Here is an 8,031-nt window from a genome sequence, read left to right on the forward strand (position 1 = left end):
GATTGCTTCAAGTTTCTCTCCATTTAGTTTGATGTTGGCTACTGGTTTTCTGTATATTGATTTTAATACGAACATGCATAAATAATAATAATAAATATAAATCTTTTAAAAATATAACCAAGTGGTAAAAGTACTCAACATGTCTTATTAAGAGATGAAAGGCTAAATGTGTGTCACAAAACAAAATCCAAAGTTATAGACCCTGGAAGGGTCAGGTAAGGATGATGGGAATGGGGTTGAGAGGGATGGGGAAGAAATAAGAGGGCGGAGGTGAGAATAGTCAGAATGTTATAGATATGTGTGACATGTCAAACATGGGCAACCAACATGACTGGCAAAGAAAGCTGTGGTTTGTAACACATTAAGAAGATCATCCTGAGTGAGGTAACCCAATCACAAAAGAACACACATGATATGCACTCACTGATAAGTGGATATTAGTCCATGTAGGGGTCTGGCCGGCAGATCCTCGAGTCCACAAGTCCAGAAGCTCAGAATACCCAAGATACAATCCACAAACCACAAGAAACTCAAGAAGAAGAAAGACCAAAGTGTGGATACTTCAGTCCTTCTTAGAAGGGGGAACAAAATACCCATGGAAGGAGTTGCAGAGACAAAGTGTGGAGCAGAGACTGAAGAAAGGACAATCTAGAGACTATCCCATCTGGGGATCCTTCTCAAATTCAATCATCAAATCCAGACTCTATTGTGGATGCCAGCAAGTGCTGTCTGACAGGAGCCTGATATAGCTCTCTCCTGAGAGGCTCTGACAGTACCCGACTAATACAGAAGTAGAGGCTCACAGCCATCCATTGGACTGAGCACAGGGTCCCCAATGAAGGAGCTAGAGAAAGGACCCAAGGAGCTGAAGGGGTTTGCATCCCCATAGGAGGAACAACAATATGAACTAACTAGTACCCTCAGAGCTCCCAGGGACTAAACCACCAACCAAAGAGTACACATGGTAGGACTCATGGTTTCCAGCTGCATATGTAGCAGAGGATGGCTCAGTCAGTCATCAATGGGAGGAGAGGCCCTTGGTGAAGGTTCTATGCCCCAGTGTAGGAGAATGCCAGGGCCAGTAAACAGGAGAGGGTGGGTTGGTGGGCAGGGGGAGAGGGGACGGATTAGTTTTTTTGGGGGGAACCAGGAAAGGGGATAACATTTGAAATGTAAATAAAGAAAATATCTAATAAAAAAAAGAATTCTTTTAACTCAATATGAAGAAAAGAACTCACCAGGAAAACGAGCAAAGGCTATGAGCAGACAACTCATAAGAAAGAAATCTGAAGATAACTCCAGGACAAGCCACTTGACTCAACCAGACACCTGCCACTGCATGTGTGTCCGCCAATGGTTGAGTAGCCAATGTGTCATGGCATGGAGTGCTGCTGGGAAGTAAAACCATGCTCAAAGAGGGATTCCTAATGTCTGCCTCTGCCAGGCACACACAGATAGCAGTTCCCTCTAGGTACTCATGCAGAAATGCATACAAGCAGCGGGAGAGATGGTAAGTGGCATGACACTTACTGCAACACTGCAGATATTGACAACAGTGTGTGCACAGTTTTATACCAGTAGTGGACTAAAAAGATGCACAAGAGAGCTAAAATAGAGTGTTTATTATAAACAACAGACTCTATAGATCTCTCTTCCCATGTCAATATATAGACTTTGGACTTCCTCTGTGTATTAGCTCCCTATAGCCAGGTGTGTGTGTGTGTGTGTGTGTGTGTGTGTGTGTATGTGTGTGTGTGTGTGTATGTGTGTGTATTGTGAGCAGACATGTATGCATAGAAGCCAGAGGAGAACTGTGTGTCTTGCTCTGTCACTATCCAACTTGTTTCCTTTAGATGGAGTCTCTGTATTTGTTCCTTTTTTTGTTGTGATAAAACATCATGGCCAAAGGCAACTTAAGAAAATAGAGTTTATTTTGGCTTCCTGTTTCAGGGGGAGTCCTTAATGGTTAGGAGGTGTGGCCATGGGAGGTCAGAGAGGAAGGCTGAGAGATCATATCTCCATCCACACAGGAAGCATACTCTAAATGCAGTGAGGCTATACATTCTCAGTGCTTCTTTCTTCCGGCACGGGGCCACATCCTAAAGGTTGCATTACTTCTCCAAACAGTGCCTCCGAGTGGGCACCACGTGTTCAAATCCATGGGGATATAGGGACATAATTACTACTGCAGCCATCAGTCTCTCATTAAACCTTGAGCTGGGGCTATCCTGGCTCACCATCATGCCTCAGCTGTCATCCTGTCTCAGCCAGCCCTCCCCAACTGCACTTGGGCTATAGGTGTGTGAGCTTTTCATATGAGTGCTAGGGACCCATACTCAGGTCCTCATGCTTGCACAGCACTATGACCCACGGGGCCATCACTCCAGTCCAGTGTTCAGGGTTTCTCTCTATCTATGGATTTGACCAATTCCTATCGTTTCTAAAACAGTATCATATGAGAGCTATTTACATTATATTAGGTGTAAAGGATAGTCTGGAGAGGACTTAAAGTATAAGAGGGGATTTTTGCATAAGCAGACAATTTAAAAAATTTTTTAGAGAGAAGTCTTAGTTGCCAATATAGTTCATGTTCAAATATAGTTCATGCAAATGTAAGGCGCACAGTCCGTGGGGCGTGCATGAAAAGCATCTATGCCAACTTTAGGGAAGTGATTATTTCCAAGAAAGGAAAGAGGGAGGGAATGGAGCAGGAAGGGGATGGGTTTTGGTTATATATGCAAAGATTTGTTCATTAAATCAAAAGAGCAAGGTAGTTAACAAAAATGGCAAAATGTTCACATCTGTTGCTAGAGCAGTGCTTCTCAACCTGTGGGTCCTGACCCCTTCCACAGGGGTTACCTAAGACCATCGGAAAGCACAGATATTTACATTATGATTCACAATAGTAGCAACATTATAGTTGTGGAGTAACGACAAAAATGATTTTATGGTTGAGGGGTCACCACAACATAAGGAACTGTATTCAAGGATAGCAGCATTAGGAAGGTTGTGAACCTCCATCCTGGAGAGTGAGTGTGAGATTACATGTCATACTTTGTGTTCATGAAACATATAATATTTAAATGGAAGGAGAGGGACAGAGGAAGGTAGGACAGACAGGGCGAGGGATGAATGGAATTTTTCTTTGTGGTCAAGTTGAGCATGAACAGTCAAAAGGCAAGAAGAGGCCTTTGGAACCATGCCCTTCTTCATGATGGATGGACCAGAAAGGGGCCAGGCTTCTCTCCTCAGCCAGATTAGTGTTGGAGACAGAGGGCTGATGTGGAAAAGAAGGTTACTGAGGGTGGGAGTGAAGAGAAGACAGCAGACGTTTGAATGAGTCTGCCTGGGAGGGAGGTGGTGGGGAGGACCAGAGGCTGGGGGGTAAGCAGTAGGCTTCCCCCTGCCTGTGTCTATAGGCTAGGGAAGGACTGAGGGGGCAGCCTCTGAGGTAGGGCGATGCTTTGGCTAGTTTTATGTCAACTTGACAGTAGCTAGAGCCATTTGAAAGGAGGGAACCCTAACTAAGAAAATGCCTCCATAAAATCAGGCTGTAGGCAAGCCTGTAAGGCATTTTCTGAATTAGTGATTAAGAGCCAGGCTCATCCTGGGTGGTGCTGTCCTTGGCTGGCGGTTCCTGGGTTCTATAAGACAGTAGATTGAGCAAGCCATGAGGGGCAAGCCAGTAAGCAGTGCCCTCCATGGCCTCTGCATCAGCTCCTGCATCCAGGTCCCTGTTTGGCTTTCTGTGATGAATTGTTAAATGGAAGTATAAAGTGAACAAAACAACCCCTCTCCTCACTGTTGCTTTTGGTCATGGTGTGTTTCACCACAGCAATAGAAACTCTAACTGAGACAGGCAGAAAGGGAGGAGTGGTGTCAGCAAAGCAAGAAGGTAAGGGTACGGTGCAGAAGATGTCAGCTAGCAGAAAGCCACTTCAAGGCCAAGAGAGTACTGTGATTGGGGTGGAACTCGGTGGAGCCAGTGATTCAGAGATGCTCTGTAAATGAGCCGGTTTGAAGGCAGCCACCATCCATCTACTAATACTTTCCCTGACAGCGTGGAAGGAAGGATGTCGGACATTGTGGGGGCAATGCAAGGTGGCATCCTGCTCCCTGGAGAAGCCAGCCTTGCTGTGCTCAGGGTATTGGATGGCTCCAAGTATATACGACTTTCCTGGCACTAGTTTACTGGAACAGGGGACATATTAAGCAAAGAATGACATCTGATTCAGAAGGCCCTTCACTGAACAGCCTTTATCATCTCTGGGTTCAGCCTGACTGTCCCACTCAGGGAACAAGACAAAAACATGCCTTTTCTTTTTTCACTCCAGAAGAAACCAATTTGTCTAAGAAATTGTTGGCATTTTTGAGATTTCTTTGACATTAGCAACTTTTGACAACTCAAGGTCCCCAAACGAAATGTCAGGATTTAATCTTGACATCTGATAACCACTGTGGTGGGTGATAGGGGACCTTGGGAGGGCTCTCAGAGACAGAAGGCTTCAGAGATGAGGTCTCTTGTGTCAGAGAAGAGTGAGCAAAGCCCCCCCCCCCCCCAGAGCCATGAGGATGGGATGGGGGGTGAGGAGCTGCCCGAGAGGTAACCAAGCAGGATGAGGCCACACTCCAGGCATTTTCTTTTGTAAAAGAAAATGTAGCTTAAAATACAGAAAGTCAGTCTATGGCAATGCCACCCTGAACGTGCTCAGTCTTGTCAAATTGCATAAAATATGTAAATTCCAACTGTATAAAAGGAAATGTGTATGCGTACATGTGTGTACTTGTGTGCAGTGTGTGTACATGTATGCATATCAGGGTCAGAGATCAAGGTCAGGGATTGATGTGGATGACTTTCTCAATCACTCTTCACCTTATTTTTTGAGACAGGGTCTCACTAAACCTGAAGCTGCTGATAAGCCAGTACTGTCTTGCCAGAGTACTCTTAAAAAAAAAAAAAAAAAAGCCTCCTGTCTTTACCTCCCAGCACCATGATTACTGGCTTTTTAAATATATGTCCTGGGGACCTAACTCAGCTCCTCAAGCTTGCATTGCAAGTACTTTACTGACTGAGGCATCCCCCTGCCTGGGACGGAGAATTTCTAAGACAAGTTGGTTCTTTCTCTTTCAGGTATAAATATTTTCAGTCACTTGAGTTAGGCTATCCAAGCATGGTTGGCCAGGGCTCCCGGGGACCCGCCTTAATGAATTAGATAAAATTGATTCATATCTCATATACCAAATGATTGTCAATTGCTCCTTCTCAGGTAATTGAGAATGCTTGAAAGGTAATCTAAGTGGTACTTGATACTATTAATTAGCTCTCCCTACGTTGTACATTTCATTGATGGAGCGGAAGCCTGGCTGACTCACACTGGCAATTGGTGCTGATGAGGTTTTCTGGGCAAGAACATTTTTTTTTTTTTTTCTGGATGGAATTCTGACAGGAGTCTAGTCTGGACTTTGGAAGCTTTGCCTTCTCTGAACACTCTCATTTAGCATCTACGCAAGGCAGCTTGCACTATTTAGCATCTAATGAAATGGTTTGATTGGAAATATCCCTGTTCTAAGGTAGGACCAAAGAGCTGAAGCCACGATGACTAAGGGCTGATTTGATTAAGACAGCAAGGTTTGGGGGGAGGAGGAGGCTGGCTCCTTCTAGAAATAGTTTATCTTCCCTCAATATCTTTGTGAAAACAAAGATAAACGGAGATGATAAGTCCCCCTGGAGGAAAATGAGCCCCCAATGCTTTTGTTCTTGGGGAGCTTGCCTTGACTCTATCCTTCTGCAGAGACCTCTGTGGAACATCTCTCTACATATAGATAGAGGTAGGTACCCTATGATGTCCTGGGGAGTGGTTCTTGTCTTCATGGAGCTAAGAGGCAGAGCAAGAGTGACAAGCTAAGACAACTGTCCCCTTCCTGAGCTTGGTCCCGCTTGTGATTATCCCTTCTATTCCTCTGTGGAAAAATTTTCACAGTCTTATCTACAGTCATATCACCTGAATACACCCAGTACTGTCTGGTCTTGGAAGCTTAGCAGGGTCAAGCCAGTTTCTGAATTATATGGGCAAGTTCTTACAATTTTGTGCTCTGAACGGGGCTCTTTCACCCTGGACACAATCTCTGGCTCAATCCCACTCCAGACCTGCTCCTCCATGGATATCATCCTGGGGTCTGCCACATACCACTTTCCCATTGCTTATGTTTCTACAGCCAGCCACAGGCAGCCTGCTGAACCCTTGGAATCCCACAGGCTCTATAGATAACCTGTTCTTGACCACAATGAGGTTTCTCAGAACTTGTCCCTATCTGCTTGCTTAAAGGCCACCAGACAGAATTATCAGGGGAACATTTGTAATCTATTGGGGGGTCCCTAGGTTTTTCTTCCTTTTATCTAACTTGCACATGTGTGGCCCCCAGGACCTGTCAGTAATAACTTTTTTCTCTCCCTATCTGCATCTCCCTAATTCTTAATGGGATGCCACTTATTTTAATCCCCAATTAAAGAATCCCTGGATCCCTTTTCTGATCTGCTTCCTCTCCTTGCCTTGGCCACTGAAGGGGAAGATTCCAAGTTGACCACTGACAGCCTAGGCTGTGGTGGGCTGGGGGTGGGCAGTATGCTATTATTGCTCAGGTTGTCTGAAGGATGTGGCAGTTGGCTTGTCCCTGGGGTTAGAGAAGGGTCACTGTTATCCCATCAGGTGAGTGCCCTGTGGAGCCTGCTCCGTGTAGACAGACCTGGATAGGGCATCTCAGGCCTGTCCTTGCCTCTCACTTTACAGTCCAGAGCCTTGCTGAAAACTGAGGCAGGCTCTGAAGATTCTCATCGCCCTTCTGGGCATCCTCTCATCTGGTCTATGACTAAAAAGTTGCATTGATCTTAGAGATTTGTGTCTTGGTGTCCTAGGTAGGGCCAGCATTGTTGTGATGATGCGCCATGACCAAAGCAACCTGGGGAGGAAAGGGTTTGTCTGGCTTAGTTTTCCACATCACTCTTCATCATTGAAGGAAGTCAGGACAGGAACTCAAAAAAAGGCAGGGACCTAGAGACAGAAACTGATGCAGAGGCCATAGAGGGTGCTTGATGGCTTGCTCCCCAATGGCTTGCTCCCCAACGGCTTGCTCCCCAACGGCTTGCTCCCCAATGGCTTGCTCCCCAATGGCTTGCTCAGTTGAGGCTCCCTCCTCTCCAATGACTCAAGCTTGTGTCAAGTTGACATGAAACTAACCAGCACTTTTGGTAAATCTTTTTGGTGATCAAATCCACAACCAGAAGTGCCTGGTCCCTGTTCACTTGGGACAGTTGGTATAGGGAGATGATCATAGGCAAGATTCTCAGACATAATTTTGATTGTTCTTGGAATCTGGGGGATAACTTTCTCTTTATTTGGACTTTTTGCAGGAAAATTATACACTGGTCCGCATATACCCTATTGATATGTGCATAATTATGAATCCACAACTATGACGCAAGTCTTATTAATGCAGAAAGAGAAGTGGACAGGTGTGCTGATGGACTCAGTTGCCTTTTATAAATGCTGAGTTGGCTTCTTGAGTTAAAGTAATCGTGTGTTTCTTGAAAATTATCCTTACTGACAGATTATAAATGCTAACTAAATTCTCTCTTCGACCCAGCACCAGGCTCTGGCACTGAAGGCATTTAATCTTAAGGAAAAGGTGAAGTGTGGGATTAATTAATCATTTGAAATTATTTTTTACATTATTTACCGTGTCTTGGTAAGTGCCAATGCATTGCTGAAGAAGACCCAAAGCAGTTTGTTTCTTATAAAGATTTATTTATCTCATGTGTATGTGTGTTGTGTCTGCATGTATGTCTGCGTACCACTTGTGGACCTGGTGTCTGCAGGGGCCAGAAGAAGATACTGAGTCCCCTGGGACTACAGCTGCACATAGTTGTGAGCTGTCACATGGGTATTGAGAACTGAACCTGGGTCCTCTGCCAGAGTAGTGAGTGCTCTCAACCACTGAGCCATCTCTCCAGCTACCACCACCTCCCCTTCCCCA

The sequence above is a fragment of the Mastomys coucha genome, unplaced genomic scaffold (assembly GCF_008632895.1).
Source record: "Mastomys coucha isolate ucsf_1 unplaced genomic scaffold, UCSF_Mcou_1 pScaffold23, whole genome shotgun sequence".
Classification (NCBI taxonomy): Eukaryota; Metazoa; Chordata; class Mammalia; order Rodentia; family Muridae; genus Mastomys; species Mastomys coucha.